Source organism: Chelonoidis abingdonii, chromosome 6 (assembly GCF_003597395.2).
Source record: "Chelonoidis abingdonii isolate Lonesome George chromosome 6, CheloAbing_2.0, whole genome shotgun sequence".
Classification (NCBI taxonomy): domain Eukaryota; kingdom Metazoa; phylum Chordata; order Testudines; family Testudinidae; genus Chelonoidis; species Chelonoidis abingdonii.
Window position 1 is genome coordinate 57,672,077 of NC_133774.1, and position 17,904 is coordinate 57,689,980.

The following is a 17,904-nucleotide window of genomic DNA, read 5'->3' on the forward strand; positions in this document are numbered from 1 at the left end:
ACTCGAATACTCTCTTATGGATAAAACAAATCTGATACTATTCAACTTTCTAAATGTGAATTCCAAACTGAAAAAGTTGAAGTTGATTCAGAATAACTAAAACAGGTTTGTCCCTAAGTTGCATTTCATGTATTTTTCTTCATAACACGAGATATAAGACATGCAGTGAAAAATAAATGTAATGATACAGATTTATTTCTGGTGTAACTCCACGGAGCCACATCAGGAATGAAATTAGACCTTAGTTTTCTCTACTTCTAACCCTTAGGAAAGTGATTTAATTGTTTACTATTAAAAGTGTAATCCTAACCCCCTTCCCCCCATCCCCCAAAATGTTAACCACTAAAGCTAGTTTTTAAAAAGTGAATTTTGAAATTAGAAAAAATAGGAAATTTCTCTCAAAATTTTAATTAAAAATTTGCCCCATTTTTTCAATCACTTCCAGAGCTGGTTGAATTTTTTTATTTCAAATTTTGAAATGTCAAACTTCAAAATAAAATTTAAACTTTTAAAATATCCCCTCCCTTCCCTTTTTTTTAATGAACCAACTCTATTTACTATCTTTATCCCCAAAACAGATTGTATTGCAAGCATCCAAACAGCTTGTTTCTACCTGGGGAAGGAAAAGGGGAGAACTGCATGTTTAAGACCAGATATCCCAAGGGAAATTTGAGGACAGTTTTCGCTCATGCCTGAATCTTCCTGTTATGCAGGTGAGCTCCTGGGGTCTTACTATTAATTTAATTAATTTGTTAAATGATATTTTATGACAGAAATTATATTACTTGTTGTCTATAATATTCCAGTTAATGTATATCTAACTGTAATTGTGTTGGGTTTTTTTGAGTTGCAAAGAAAAAACATGTTTAATTGTGTTCAAATTTGGTGATGAAATATCCAAGTGTTTGTAACTTTCTAAGAGAAAATAACAATCTCACAATGTTAACACATGAGTAACTTATTCATGGAAATAGACCCAGTGCATTTGCAGGATCAGATCTCAATTTTTTTTAATTAACTAAAGTAGTTCAACAGGCTTTGGATTAGCCCTAAAACCCTCCAAACTAAATTAAGAGTAAAGTAGCCTAATATTTGGGATTCCAGGAATGAAACTTATAAATTTGTTAATGTGGAACAATAAAATACTGGGTACCTGGGAGGTGCAATGCATGTTTATTCAAGTGCACAAATTTATTTATTTGTGCACAGCAGTTTACTAAGTTGTTCTAAAAGTTTTGTATGAAGTGTTGTGAAACCTCTGTTCATTTTTTTAAAAAGTATATTTGAGTTTTATATGTTCTTAGGGATGTTTTGCACCTGTGTTTGAACCTTACTTGTGTGCAGGTTGACAGTGATTACTGTACACAGAGTGCCCACTGTGTTGTAAAACAGAAAACTTATTTTTGAAGCTCTAACTTTAAAGTCCAGAGTGGGAATATCTTAATTTGCTCAGATTTCCCATTAAAATGATTCTAACGTTATTATATAAATACTTGGTCTGTAAATTTCACACTTTTTGAAGCTAGTACACAGACCTAGTCACTGTGATTAAAAATGGAGACCTACCCATGTCAGCGCCATAATATTAAGAACTGTGTGTTACAATAAGATGTTTATCTAGGAATGGAGGGGTAAAAGGAGTTGGGGAAAACAATTTATATAAGTTCTCAATCAGTTTCTGATTAGATGGCTTAACTCCAAAGTCACTAAAACTATCGCTCTCATGCAGTGTCTGAGTTTCTATGCTTTGGAACATGCATAAACCTGTGACTTAAATGTAAATATGCTGGGCCTGATTCTCCTCTCATTTACACCGGCGTGGCTCGATTGACTTCAAAGGAACTACTCCTATTCACACAAGTGGAAGTGAGAGGAAAATCAGGCCTACATAGGTGAATGCGTGGATAGACCATTCCCAAAGTTCTTTCCATGACTTAACCAGTTGGTTAACTTTTAATTATGTGATCATTTGGTGAGAGTGAAGTACTACTTATTACCAGAGGTTGCTTTGGAGACCGTTTCACAAACTGCCATTTTTCAAATGGGTCCTAGAAGGTAGAAGTATCTAGATTAGGTCAGGAGTAGGGCCCTATGCACACCTCCGATGTGGGAGGAGTAAATAAAAGTGTGATTTTGTGTAAAAGCCCAAAAATCAAACAAAGGAGGAAGCAAAGCCAAACTGGAATGTCTTCCCTCCTATTCCCAAGCCAGCAGAAACCTGTTCATAGGAATAGAGTCAGGGCTCCGTGAAGCTTCAGGGTGTGTGTTGCAGACAGGACAGGAAAGCAGCCTCTCTCAGTGGTATGCTTTCCTGAGCACCAACTAGATATTCATACTGAAGTGTATATTACTGCTATCATCATTAATATTTTCTGCATGCCATCACCATCTTTAGAATGGAAAATATTGGGCAGGTTGGAGCAGAGATATTAATGACACTCTGGCTCCAAAGGGAGCTGAGAAACCTGGAAGCAGGGTTGGGCAGCATTGCAGAAAGGCTGGCAAATCAGCATTGGAGCTTCTTTCTCCCAAAGCTATATGGGGTCTGAAGGCTATTTGTCCTACTTCCTCTGCAATCCTTTCCCCATCCAGTCCCGCCTTCTTGAAGGGCGAACTTGTTGGAAACTCTACAAAGTTCACCTCAGGTTTTATCTTATGATATTGTGATATGGTCCATAGTGAGAATAAATTTAAACACCCATCACAAGTGAAAAGAAAAAGAAAGACAGGAAGAATGAAACATCATCACCATCACCTTCACTGTAAAGTTTGGTACTATGTATTTTTGTTGCTGGGATAGTTAGTTAGAGTTAGAAACCATTTAATGTTGCTTAAGTTCCAAATCCACCCATGTAAACCCTATAAACCAAGAAAATATTGAGCTAAAGGATTATCTTCCTTAATCAGTACTTCACATTGACTGTGTTCAGGACTTGTGTCCTCTGGAAAATTAGATGAGGTTAGAACGTGACCTTGAAGAATCATGTTAGCTAGAATGATATTAAACATGACTTTGTAGGTAGTGTTTCCAGTAGGGTTTACCCATGATCTGACCTGATGTTGAACACTGCAGTCCTTGTCTATATTGATGCCAAAGTTGTGTTTAGCATCATGTTAGTTAATGTGACTTCTGAAGTTCATGTTCTAACACGACCTGGTTTTCTAGTGAAGACAAGATCTCTCGCTTGCAATTCTAACATATAAAGATGCATGTGAGATTACTGTAACAGAAATACTTAACTCTGACCTCAGCAACATTAACATATTTATTATGGATAAAAGTTAACTATTTGAGTGTTTGATGTGCTATTTGAATATGGGGACAGTATGGGCTCAGACACGCAACCTTTAAATACAAATACAATTTTTATTGACCTGTGATCCCAACACAGTTTGATTAATATCCTTTAAACTTCACAAATATATCTATAGCTATGTCTTTAGCCCTCAGAGTTAATGTCAAAACTTTCAGCCCAACCCTATATTGCTAGGCAGTATTATTTAAGAGAGGGTGGGGGAGAAAAAAGAATGAACAAAACATAAGAAAACTGGCTGCAACCTTAGCTTTGCACAAAATCTCATAATTCTATTTTAAATGAAAAAGTTGGAAAATTGGACAATCTTTCTATCAGCATTGCAGGCAAAATTTATATTGCAAAAAGGAATTAATATCTAAAGTCTGCTATATTCTAAATTCATTACTCAATAGTCATAAATATATTTTACAACATTAAATAAATCATTTTAGAACTTTATGTGAGATCAAAAGAAAAGACTAGGCCTTTTAGTACCCCAAAAGCAAACTCTTGAAACACAATGGATGAAGAGATCCAAATATGGAGTGATAATATTATGACCTGTCACTAAATAGTGTGCACAGTCAGACCAAACTGTAAAACTTCTAGCTGTAGAACCAAACCAACACTTACAATGGGAGAAGGGGCTTAAAGTTAGAAACCTAAAAGCCATATTTAGACCTAAAGGCATCTAAATAAATGTGGTCTGATTTTTCTGAAGTGCTGACACTTGCAATTCCCTTTAGACAGCAGTGGAAGTTGTGGGTACTACTCAGCAGCTCTGACAAACTGGCCATATTTATTTATGTGCCCAGTCTTAAGCCCCCAAGTCTGAAATTTTTGATCCAAGTGTCTCCAACTACTACCGATCAACTTTGCTTTCAGTTCAGTCTTCAATGACAGTGGATACCCTCACTGGCAGTCTTTTCTATTCACAAGGAAATTTTGAGTCTCCAGATCAAACTTCTAAATGTGCAGCATATAATGCTGCAAATTGTCCGTGTGGATTAATCCTGAGATTAAAATGGATGGTAGAAAGGATGATTAGATCCAGACAGGGATTTTGGAATTCAGACACTTTATAAATTAATATTGCTTTCCTGGCATTTGGACAGCTGCAAGTGGTATATAATAAAGAAATAAATCAACCATGGAAATATCTATAACTAAAAAATCTGTTTGATCGAATTGTGGGTTTAAATATGCCTATCCTATCTGAACAACCAGAAATTATTAATATGTTAATTACCATAAACTTGATATAATGCAAAATTAGCATTTTAATAATTTAATAATATAGATGAACTGTCAATTCAGCAAAGATGCTTAGAATTGCCTGGCACACAGAACTTATGGTATATCTACACTGGAGCTGGAAGGTGTGGTTTCCAGTTCAAGGAGATTTGCCTGCACTAGCTCTGATGAAGACAGTGCACTAAAAATAATGTAGCTGAGATGGAACAAGTGGCAGGATGGACTATTCGCTCCAAGTTTGATCCCATCCAAAATCCTAGGTACATACTCAGGTGGCTAACCCTTTCTGACACCACAGCTTCAATCAGAGATAGTGTGATTATGTCTGCATGAGCTGGGTATTGTGTCATCCACCTCCTGTGTAGACATACAGTTTAGAAAGGCTATGGAGGAAAACTTTTGCAATCAAGCAGGACTAAATACAGTGAGTTCCACGTTAGAGAATGCTATTGCCAAAACCAAAAAGAATCATGTTTACAGAATCCATAAAAGAAAATAGTTCAGAGCTATGTAAGCAGGTGCAACTCATCCTACATGTGCCTATAATGAATACAGTGAAGGTATATCAAGGATGAGTTTGGTCCATATACTTCACTGGAGTTCTATCTGCTGACACCAGCTCTTAATGTGACTCCAGCTATGTTAAATATAAACTATGTGATGAACTGAAAGTTTCATGTAAGATATAGAATTCTCCACTGAAAAGTGTGTGTGCAAGTTACAGAACACCTGCTGCAGTGTCAATTATTGTTGGAAATAACAAAGAACTGACAAATTTATTTAACCCTCTGAAAGATTAAAGCAAAAGCATGGCTTCACCTACCACAGAAATGTACTTATCTATTTGGTGAAATACATCAGCTGTTTAACAGTGCACAGTGACACTACACATATTTACAAGTGGAAGTGGGGAAAAATACTACTGTGTATCCAACTGAAACTATAAGGGGAATTCTGAGGTAGGAAATCCAATTTACTCAAGTTTGAACCTAGGCAAGGTACAGCGGTTAACACTTCTGTTCATGTGAAAGGTTCTATAGGAACTTTAATGATCAAAGTAATCAGGACTTACATCTTATCTGAAATGATCGCTGTGCTGGTGAAAGTACCATTTAATTACATACCAGGACATTGATTCAACATCTTGTCAGAGGAGAACTCTGAGTCTGTCTCACCGCTCTGTATGTATTTCTGCGCTGCAACAGGAGGTCTGGGTGCAGCTCATATAGGCATAATCTAGCTACCCTGGCTAAAAATAGCAGTGAAGACACAGTGACACAGACCAAAGTGTGGGCGAGGAAAGCATGTCATTGTGTTTTCCCTGCTACTTTTAGCCAAACTAGCTAAATTAAAGCTAGTGCGGGTATGCCAACCCATGCTGCAATCACCATCAATTGCAATGCAGACATCTCCTGTGGATCTATAAGGTTTTTGGTTGCGAAGAATCAGATAGTGTTCCCTTTAAGGAGTGACATGATGGTCTCCAATCTTCCCAACAGTTAGAAGGCTTCTGAAATCCTTATTACTCGCTTGTGTTTGTAACTGGAAGGTAGATAGAGATGGCAAAAGTCAGAAAAAATAAATAAATGCTATGTACTGTACTTGAAAGCAGTTTATTTATTGAAGCTTTTTAAGTACAACTTGGCAGTCACCCCTAGAAGTAGCTGTAATTATTAATTGTAGACCAATTAATTACTTTACAATATAGGATGTTTATTTAATCACAAATTTATGTTCAGTGTAACTCAGGAAAGACAGAAAGATAAATAATTACTAGAGATAGAGCCATCATCATGGGCTACATCAAACTGCTCTCTGATCTTTCATCTAGCAGAAAAAAAGCCATAATGAGAGACCAACGGTTGGAAGCTGAAGCTAGACAAATACAAATTAGAAATAAGGCACACATATTTAATAGTAAGCATAATTAACCGGTGGAAAAACCTAAGGATGTGGTGAACTCTCCATAGCTTGAAATCTTTAAATCAAAACTGTTATCTTTCTAACTACGTTATAGCTTAACCTGAAGTTATAGCTTAATGAAGAAATTACTAGGTGAGTTTGTGTGGCCTGTGTTATGCAGGAGGTCAGATTAGATTATCACAATGTCTTTCTGGGCTTAAAATCTATGAATTGGTTGACCCTGTTTTTTTGATGTCATAAAATGAAACTACTTAGGCTTTGTTTTGTTTGAAATGATGAATTAAGAATAGCAGGGACTTGGCAATCACTATAATTTAGAAACATTAAATCACATTAAATATGAAAGTAATCTGATTTTGTTGAATTAACTAGATAGTAATGATGACAAGTAATCTGCGGAACAATTCTTTTCTCTGAACCCTGAAGCTGTTGCTATGTCTTATATTTACTATTTTTATATCACTGAAGAGAATATTGTTTTGACTCATTTTTTTGTGTTTCTGATGTACGTACATTCAGAAGTCTGTGTTGTGAAATGGATGGGCATTCCTGTTAATTACATTTAATTAAGCAGTTTAGAAAACTTCTAACTGGACTATTGTGTGTTGTATTTGCAATAAGTTTACTATAGGAAAAATCCATATGACTCAATTGATCAGCGGCTTATTTCTGCAGACCTCCAGAACTGTGGAGGTTGTTGGACATGGCAATAATTAGCCCTGCAAAGTAGAAAGGAATATTTTATAACATTAATTCAGATATACATTGCAACAAATAGCCTCTTGAGGATACTATAGCATGGTATAAGCGATCGCATAAGCTCTGCATAATGTGTAGACAAAAGATACTTTAAAGTAGAGGAGATGCATATATAATATGCATAAATCTAGTAGACTTGTAAAACATAAGGAATCACAGTGCAGTTTGCAAGCACAGCTATGTCATCTTGATTTGGATTTTGTTTGAATGCAGAAAATGTTTCCCAGTTTAAGTAAAACTAAGAGTTCTGATGCCTAAAAGGTGCCTGCTGTTGTAGTATCTTTCGAGCACAAGGATTTCTTTTTCCAGTTTATGATAGTAAAAGAACTAGGTTTTATAATATAAAAAGATGCAGCTTTTCAAATATGTACTGTTTGTGCACTTTCCCCCCCTACCTTCACCAACAGCCTGGAATGTAGATCTCAGGGGTATCATGGAGCAGTACTTGCTGAGAAGGATGAGCAATTATATGCTTGCCAAACAACTCTGCCTGCCAGTTCTTATATCTGACTCAGCATGATGTGCTGCTATAGAATCTGGTCTTATTGCCCCAGGATAACTGTTTTGTTCTGCCAAGGAGAGCAATTCCCAAGTCTACAAAATTTAGCTCTGAAATGCTGCCACACTTGCACTCCTACTCTCCGACTCAAAAGGAGTCTGGACCCATTGATTGTGGGCTCAATTCTGGGCCATTAAAGTTATTACAGATTTTGCCCTTGGTTATTAAATGGAATTCTGTTTGAGCCACAACTAAGCTGAATCATCTTATAAGCAGAGGAACCAGACCCACATATATGACTGATAGAGAAAAGTAGTCTACCCGTGTATTCTGCTTTGATCTGGTTTTTGTGCGTCCTTAAACAGTTAATTATAATAATAATATTACCTAGCTCATATGTGGCACCAATAAATATCAAAGTGCTTTACAATGGAGGTCAGTATCATCATGCTTATTTTTTACAGGCATGGAAATGGAGGCATAGAGCTAAGAAGTGGCTTGCCCAAAGTCATGCGCAGACCAGTGACAAAGACAGGACTGGAACCAGGTCTCCTGAGTCCTACTTCAGTGCACTAGCAACACGGGTTCTCTTATGGAAATCTTTAGAATGGAATTTCACTATAGGGAAAAAGGCTTTCAAAAATATTATTGGCTTAATATTAATATTATTACATTCAGATTACCACTTGACATATGGTACATTCTATCCAGGATGTGGTGGGTGGAAACCTATCAAATGCAACAAACCCTTTTTTCTCTGGCTGCTCTAGGAAGCCCATAAGGATCAGATTTTTCAAAATAGCTCAGTATCCACAAATGGGCCCTGATTTTCCAATGAACTATGAATTATATGAAATTTTTAGGGACTGCTTTATTCCTACTATGAAGCATTATTAATGAGAAAGCACACACTATTTCAGTGAGACGAGGATGGTGTAGAAGGGCACAGAATTCTAACCTTCTGTACCTTTCTCTGCGAATCTGCACTGGCCTGACATTTCACTTGCTTTGGGTACCAGAGGAAAAGGCTAGTAGTATTCCCTCTGTTTCAAATCAGTGATTAATATGAAATATGCATGTTGAAACATACTTATCGATTGTAGATCACTTTTAGCAAACTGATTATATCTTTTAGAGACAAGGAATGTTTATCTTTCATCTGACTAAATTGTTTGGTAATGCCCCTAAAGTTGAAAAGAATAGGGTTATATTTGTCACTGGAAAATTCCACTTCCTAAGAAATCTTTATGAGTGCTGTGAAACAAGTTTGCTCCAACCTTGCCTTATAAGTTATAACCTGACAAACCAGATTCCTGGAGCTTAAAAATGTTAGCTATGCCACAATGAATGGAGCATCACATTTCATGTGTTTTTATTTTTTGTTCTTTACGGGTCTTCTGCAGTATCACTGTTGATTTCCTGATGGCACTATAGAATTTTAATAGTTCCAATTTCAGGCACAATTTGTTTTGTGCTGAAGTGTCAGCCCTATTTCAGTGGGGCTAAAGGCATGCAACTAGTCAGGTGCAAAACAGCTTAGGGGGAATTTTCAAGAATGGAGACTGCAATGACAGACTATCATTTATTGTGTGGATTTACATATTCAGGTACTTACATTTAATTTTTTAAAAGAATGCAGTAAACTGTGAAATATGACCATAGTGATTCTTTCTCATCAAAATGGGTATTTGTTATCAATCACCTTAACTGAGTATACTTGCAATGAAGTTTTAGTAACATGAGTGTGTATGCAAACTATTTAATTACATTCTATGGAGTTTGTTTCTTCTATCCATGCCTTACCAAACTGTTCCAGTAACAGCACAGTTGCATTTGAGGATGAATAAATTATGGATTATATAATTATTTATTATCCTCTGTCTTTAACTGTAATTATAATTAATAATGCCCATTGGATAGAAACTATTATCAGCTAGTGTTTCAATAGGAACTATTTTCTTGGTTTAATTTTGGGAAAGGCATTGAAAAACAGTAAAAATAATTGCAGTCTTTTTTCAAGGACCTGAGACTTAAAAACTAACTTTTGGTCTGTGTTAATTATGGCTGTGAAACATGGACATTCAAACAGATGATAATAAACTACAATCCTTTGATTTATGGTGTTAGAAGAATTCTGAAAATATCATGGATAGGTCATGTAACCAATGAAAAAGTATTGGAGATTACTGAAACTCCGCAAACGGTAGTCACAGATCTTATAGAGAGAGAGATTTGTTTTGCCAGTGCACATTTTAAGCACTCAAAATCATTTAGACATTGGAAAATCTTGACCTTTGTCTACCCATACAGAATTATTTACAATGTGTGTATTACTGTATTGTGTTCTGTGCTAACTAATATTCCCTGGATGATTGAAGGCACTATGCTTTTGGGGAAGCATGAAATAAAGAAAAGAGAAGCAAGATCTTGTCCTAGTATTGCCAGGACTTATTGTTGAAATGCTAGAGAACTTTGATTACGTTTCTTATGCAAAATGAGTTTGCAAGGCTGATGATGCTACAAACCGTTTTCCACATTGATTCCATCACAGAAAATGCTGAGGAGATAACTTGAACAAGAGAGGTGCTAGGCAATCTGAAAATGAGATTGCCATAAGTAAAGCCTTGATTTAGCACATGCCTAACTTTAAATCCATAGTCCCACTGAAGTCAATGGCCTGGATTCACTAAGTCTGCTTTTTGCTGCAGAATTGTAAGCAGAGCAGGTAGCTAGAGATGGCCGCACAAACTCTCAGTTGACATATAACTAGCACAGTTGATATAGCCACCTTCTCCAGCAGTTGCTCCCATGACTTCTGGTGTAAAGGGAGGGGAGGAAAGGGTATTCTAGGGATCAGGTTGGGGAAGAGGACATGATGGGGCAGAACAGAACTTCTCTGCAGCTGATCCTTCATGGGTGAGAGGTTCCTGAAGGTTCAGATTAACTTCAGTGAGGCTACTCATATGTGTGTAGAGTTAATCATGTGCTTAAATACCTTTCTAAACCAAACCCAAAGAGGCAGAAATCCTGTGTTGTCTCTGTTAGTAGATTGTAAGAACTTCAGGATCATATACATAAAATATATATACATTTATACTACTTTAAATAAATGCTTCATAGCATCAAAAAAGAAAATAATCTATTTTTCTTAGCTCCCATTTCACAACTCTAGACTTTCTTCCTTGCCATACTCAGGCAGGGTATTCCTCTCCATTCTTTGTGCTTTGAAAAAAATAGTTAGATTCCTTCTTAAAACGCAAGCAGTTCTTTCTATAATAATCAATATGTTTAAGAAGTGTGTATTTAAAACAAACATTTTTTAAAACACCTGTAAGTGGCTTTCCAAATGAACCATATATCTGGAATATAGCGTCAGCCTGATTTAGATTGTAAACTCTTTGAGACGCAAAAAATTCTTCCTTTGTTTTATTCCATGTTGGGGCTCTCAATAAATAATAAAAATTATAACTTTCCTTGTTTCTTCTTTTTTGTTATGTATATCTTTCTGTATTGGTAAAATTCAAATAAAGTGCATCAAGCCATATTCCAGTCAGGTTATAGAGACTATGCTGTCAACTTTTGGCAGAAGAAAATTTCATTGTGTAAAATATATAACATTAAATTTCTTGTGGTGGTAAATCCATATAAAAACAGGCCGGAAGTTTATTTGCAGTCTCTTAAACTGGGCACCAATATAGCTAAATGGTTTGCACCCAGTTCTGCTTTCAAATACATCAAGGTAAATTGAATCTAGTGATGTTACTCCAGATTTACACAAATGAAAGATCAGATATTGAGCTCAGTTACATTTTTCAACTACATGTCCTGGTTTATATAAATTATTCTTACCACGTAAACCCTCACACTGCTAGCCTAAACAAATCTGGCACCAACTTATGTAAGTCAAACCCCTCCAAGGTGTTTCAGGGTTTTTATACAAAATACCTGGCAATGTAGCAGAATGCAATTGGTGGTAGTGGGTAGTAAAATCCTCAGAATATTTGTGTGCTCTCAAAGGAAATAAAGAAATAGTCTAAAAATATTGGAGGGACTCTCCACTGTGATGGATCTGTATGCTGCTGTGGATTTTAAAAGAACCTAAGTTAGTCTAGGATGCTTGTGGCAGAGCAGAGCTCTGACATTCACCCTTTGCAGAGAGATGTGTAGGGCTTGGAGGCTCATGGTCCTGATCTAGCACATCTGTGCCAGTAAGGAGTGCCCCTCCTGAAGAGGAATTCTTTGCTGGCCTGTTGATGCCAGTTTTTCCAGCCTCTCTGTGCCTTCTAAAGTGCACAAAGGGGCCAGAAACTGAGTACAGAATCCAGCCCTATATCCCTATAAACTGTAAACTGATACAATTTGACCTCACTGGTAATGTTTCTGCTTGAGACATATGAGACTGGAATTTCAGTTCTTTGTGTAAGTGAAAATTGATTCACATTTGGCAGAGTTGGGGGAAAGCTTACACACTGTGCAGCAAGTGCCTGTACTATTCCCAGCTCTAGACAATGCTGTCTGTCCGAAACACCAAATTCAACCAACTGGAAAGCAAAAAGAATGAAGATGTCCAATTCTTTTCCTATCTCTAGTCAGTTGGCTGGTGGAAAACCTAATTCTTTTCAAAGGAATCTAAAGCAGAGTTTCTTTAAAAAGAGATTTAATGTGTTGGATATGGCAACAGAAGGGGAAGAAAAACACAATGACAAAGAAACAGTAGCCACCAGACAAGGAAAAGAGCAGCATGCATGACCAATTGAGTCACTCAAAGTCTCACCCATTCTCAACAGGTCTCACAAAATTCTCAGCACAGTAGCATCAAAAAACATGATCAGTTAGTAGTTCTTATTTCCTTCATTTCTTTGTCATACTTTCTTAGTTAGGATTCTTTTTTTAAAGGACTTGCTACTGTAAAGGGTATTGTATGGGTAGGCATTTGTCTGTCTTTTTAGGGATCAGCTGGGTGTCTGAGGCATCAGAAACGAAACATCAGAAGAACTCTCAGGAAGCTGACTAGTTTAATAATCTTTGAGCTTTTTTGCTTGCTTGACTTGAAACTATGATGTATTCAAGACTTCTTTCTTTCTTTCTTTCTTTCTTATACATCTATTATTATTTTTGTAAAGAAAACTTCTTGGTGTATACTGGCAGTGTTCTGTGGAATAGTCACAGTACATTTATTCTAGTATGCCCAAAACAGTGCCTTGTTGTTGCAGATATGTCATCATTTTATTATAGATTTCCTCTCCTCCCCTCCCCATGCCCCTTTGACAGATCTCACTGCACTGTTAATGTCCTCTTCAGATTGAAACTTGTTAACAAGCCAACATTATTTTAAAATAAATTTGATGTACACAACTTGATGTAAATATTGTTTATGACTAGAGTGAGGCAAAAAAGTGAACTGTAGAGGTTCCGATATTTTTGTGTCATAAGCTATTAAAAGCAGAATTATTTTCCAGGCTTTTGAGGGGTCTTTTCTGACAGTGGGATGCTTATATAGCTCCCATGTGCATTCCAACAGCAATCAAACAATTCAAGAAATACAGCTGGGTCCATAGAAGGAGAACCTTTTTGTAATTACAAAATGTACAGTGAATAATGATCTACATTTTGTGAGTTGAGATCTTGCAATAGGAACCATTCAGTGACATGAAATCAGTGTAAATGTTTTGTTTCAGTATCTGAGGGAGCAAGTGTAGTTCATATAAATACAATAGCAATTGAGCACAGAACACTGTGTGGTTGAACAGTAAAAAATGGGTGAAACAATTAGTAAATTTTAATACATTGTTTAATCCTTTCCTTCTCAATGAGAGAAGTTTGTGAATGATAAATTTGTGAAATAAAGCCCTTGGTAATGCTACTAGACAAGACACAAGCCTCAGTGTGTGTAACTGTAAGTATAAGGTTAGTTTTACTTTGAGCATTGCAGCTAGGTGTCATATTTGAATACACTGAAATGGAGGGTGCTTTGTGATGTCTTCTGTACTGATACAATTTCCCTCTGAGTGGCTGGCTTAACATGTATTATTCAATATGACAAGGATTGCAATTAGATCCCTAGCAAATCCTGATCTATGAAATTAACAACTCTTTAGGGTTTAGATAGCCTATATAGCTTCTTTTCAATTTTAGACCAATTCTGCCAATCTGGGAAAGCAAAAGGATGCCCAGTAAGAAGATCTGGGGAATAAATAACTTTATTGGCTTGTGCAAACACCAGAGTGAAATGATAAAATCCCCACTTTCCAACATGGAGCTGTATGATTTTAACATGATATGAGACCCTTTTCTAACCTTCATAGACTCATAGACTCATAGGTCAGAAGGGACCAATATGATCATCTAGTCTGACCTCCTGCACAAGGCAGGCCACAAAACCCTACCCATACACATTTATAACAACACATTATAAACCCCTACTGACTGAGTTATTGATCCTTAAAATTTATTTGAACGACTCAGCTGCAGAGCCACCGCAGCGACCATGCACGCTACGAGGAGGCGAAAACCTCCAGGCCTCTTGCATCGCCTGTAGTTTCGTACAAATGCCGTCAGAACAATGTGTTCAAGACTCACCAAGCTAGCACTCAAGAGGGATTCTCTGAGTAACCAGTTCCATCCTCCAACATTTTCCCGTACACGGACCATTCAACTACTTCTTTGCCAGGATAATTCAGGATCATTGCCCAATTAACATTATCCCTCTTAACTCCCCTCAATAATATTATCTCAAGGCTTCCTCGGTTAGGCCAGATTAGTCATCTCTTTGCCATACTTCCCTCGGAAAGGCTGATTCGACTTGCATCCCTAATGGTAGAACCTTGTCTTATTTCAGTTAAATCCTATTCAGTGTACCCTTCTTCTTCGTGCTCTTTAGTTACTAAACTTTAATATTCTTCCCTCACCGTACGTTAATCCCTATATATTTTTAGTGCAGAGCATATCCCCCAGAGACTTCTTTTGGTCAGGGGCTAAACAAGCAAGCTCTTTGGTCTTTTCAGAGCGTTATTCCAATTTCGGAATTCTCCTGTAGCCCGTCTCTTGAACCTGTTCCAGTTTGAATCTCTTTCTTAAATAATGGGACACCAGAACCACACATAATATTCAGGTGGGTCTTCACAGCCCGTATATACACGGCACTAACACTCCTTCTCCTTGCTGGAAATACCTCGCCCGATGTCCTAAACGCATTTGCTTTTTTAACAGCCATATCACATTGGGCTCAGTACATGCTATAACCAGTACCCGAGAGTCTTCTCTCCTCGTCGTCTTCCAATGATGCGTCCCCGAGTATATCTAAAACTTTTATTAATCCTAAGTGATGTATTGCATTCTTCAGTATTATATTTCATCCTATTACTATTTCTCGTTTACAGGTGGTCCGATTTCCTGAATAATGTATGCGTCTCTCCGTGTAGCACCCCCAGCTTAGTGTCATCCGGCCACTTTATTAGCCATTCCGTCAGTAACAAAAAGGTTAAATAAGATCGGTCCCAAAACCGATCCTTGAGGGACTCCACTAGTAACCTCCTTCCAGCCTGACAATTCACCCTTCAGTACGACCCGCTGGAGTCTCCCCTTTAACCAGTTCCTTATCCACCTTACAACTTTCATATGGCAAATTCTATGAAATCAGGAAAAACTAGCGGTGCTTTTGTTGAGATGAGCATACACTTTAAATATATGAAGAAAAATATGAACGTAGAGTCATGTGCATTGTTTCATAATATATTCTGAGGTATATAGTTGCTTATTCTTATTATTATGTTTTCAGAGTTATAACAGCTTATTATGTTTTTAGTTGTATATGGACCAGACCCCATTTAAGTTAACTGCGAAAATCCTGTTGACTTCACTGGGAGTAGGATTGTAGTTTATGGGCTATAGTTTCTACTTTGCTGAGATTTACTGGGTGCAGGAGAGAGGGAACAGGAAACCATGACTCAGTTCTCAAATCCAGCAATTTTGGCCCCAGCTAGGATGCTCTAATTTATGCCAGCTCACTGAGGTCCTGAGGAGGACCCTATGCCAGCTGGGAATTTACAGATCAAAACTTTAGTTATCCCCACCCTTGCCTCCTCTACCATACCTCTTCCCATGCAATGTAACCCCTATGCTGGAACTGGGAAGGCAGTTGGTGGAGGAGCCAGCTTTATATCCTTTTACAGTTCTCTATGACTGGGGAAGTTCTCAGCAGGGCTACTTTGGCCAAATTCTGGCCCCTTTTCACCACTTTAAAGGACTAATGTACGCTTTTGCATTTCAAACATTTTGCTTGTATGTGTGTTTGGAGGGCAGAAGGGTGGAATTAATTTTCATGTTCTTTCTTGTTTATTTGTAAATTATTGAGATAAAAAGAGAGAAACATTAAAAAGTAATTTTTATTTTCTAAGTCCTGATTCTGACCTTTCGTCAGTGTACATTCGTGTGAGTCAGTTTACTTATAGGGAGTAACTCTTGATTTATATCTGTATATGTGAGGTCAGAAACAGGTCCCACATTTCTACAGTTAATTAGTCTACATATATATAGGGGATGAGAGGACATCACTGGCTCCAGGCTAAATTTAGACTGGCGTTAGTCCATTGTCTCTATACATCATCATTAACAGTATAATTATGACAATTTAATACACTTCTTATATACTTTGTCATGGCTTTCTTCTGCCATTTTCATCCCTGGGCATAGACAGCCCTTTGTGCCATGATCCAGTGCTCTTATTCTTTGTGGTGCACTTGCTTAGCCACTCTTTCAAGCCAACCAGCCACTGAAATGTGTTGACTCACAGACATCTGAATATGGGGAGCACATGCATTTCTGTTTATTATTTGAATGTATGATATCTACAACCTCACTCACCCTTCCCTCCTGTCCCAGACCCAAAATACATAAGCTGAAATTTTCCAAACACTTTTAGGGAATCTAACCATACAAAATTGCCTAGACTGTTTTGAAAAACTCAATGCTGGTGTATTTGTTACCCGCTGTGATAGTGCAGTAGCTGCTATGAATGTCTTAATCTAATCATGCCACAGCAGATGATATCATACCATACCGAATATGCTTTAATATGGATAATATGTAACCAAACAGACAACTGGCCAAAATTTTTGGAGCTCATGAGTGGGTTAAAATACTCACATGGAGATTTTTTTACAGTATTTGTTAGCAAAGTGGGCTGAGTGATGCTGGCACATCTGTGAGATTAATGGTGTCATGCTTCAGTGCTGATGCACGATAAAATCCTATCAGCTCTGTCACAGAATAGGTGAACCAAAAATTACATGAACATAACTACAGGATCATTAAACATAGGCAACACCAGTGTACCCAAAGGGTCCTCAGTGGTAGCTAAAATCATGACCTGCAGGTAATTTTCACAGAGAGACACTTGAAATTACATGTTGAGACCACAATCTCTACAACTAATTTAATTATCCTCAGGACTACTATGATCTAGTCCAGAAAAAAATATTAGGTTTGACTTTGAAATGTGAATAATGCTGATTTGTCACAGACCAAGCTCAAAGCATATTAATGCTTTTGACTGCAGTGCAGATGCATCTCTTCCTCTGCCTTTGGCCAGTTTTGTTCCTCTAGCTAAAAAGTTTGATTTCTCATCCATCAATAAATAGCGAAATACAGCATACATAGCAGTCTCCCTTCCCTCTCTTTACATTTCAAGTTGCTAATGAATAACATTAGCCTTTTTTTCAGGGTGAAGCTAAAGATAGATTTTAGCTGAGCAGAGGAACTCTTTTCCTAGTCCCACCCAGTGCAACCAGCCTGAATAATTTCAGGGATGGTAGAGTGCATTTGTTGGGTGGAGGCCTATAGCGATGGCATTTGTTGAAATGGAATAGGCAGCAGTTGTGAAACCAGGAGGCTATTTGGGGATGTGTGACCAAGTTAACCACTGGCACATCCTGTGGTCGCTTTCCAGTATAGTTAAAAGGTTAAAATGGTTTCCATAGGTAAAAAACCTGGGATTTTGCTGAGTGGTCTTGCACTCATGAGATAGGGTTAGACCTTGTGGCTCTCGGGGGAAGAGGTCACCACCCTTCTGCACCCTCTGTCCCCCTCATGGGGGATAGGTCTCAGAACAAGCTGAGTCCTGGGGGTAGGCCAAGCAGAACCTACCCTGAGCTATGAGTTATATGGCAGGATCCC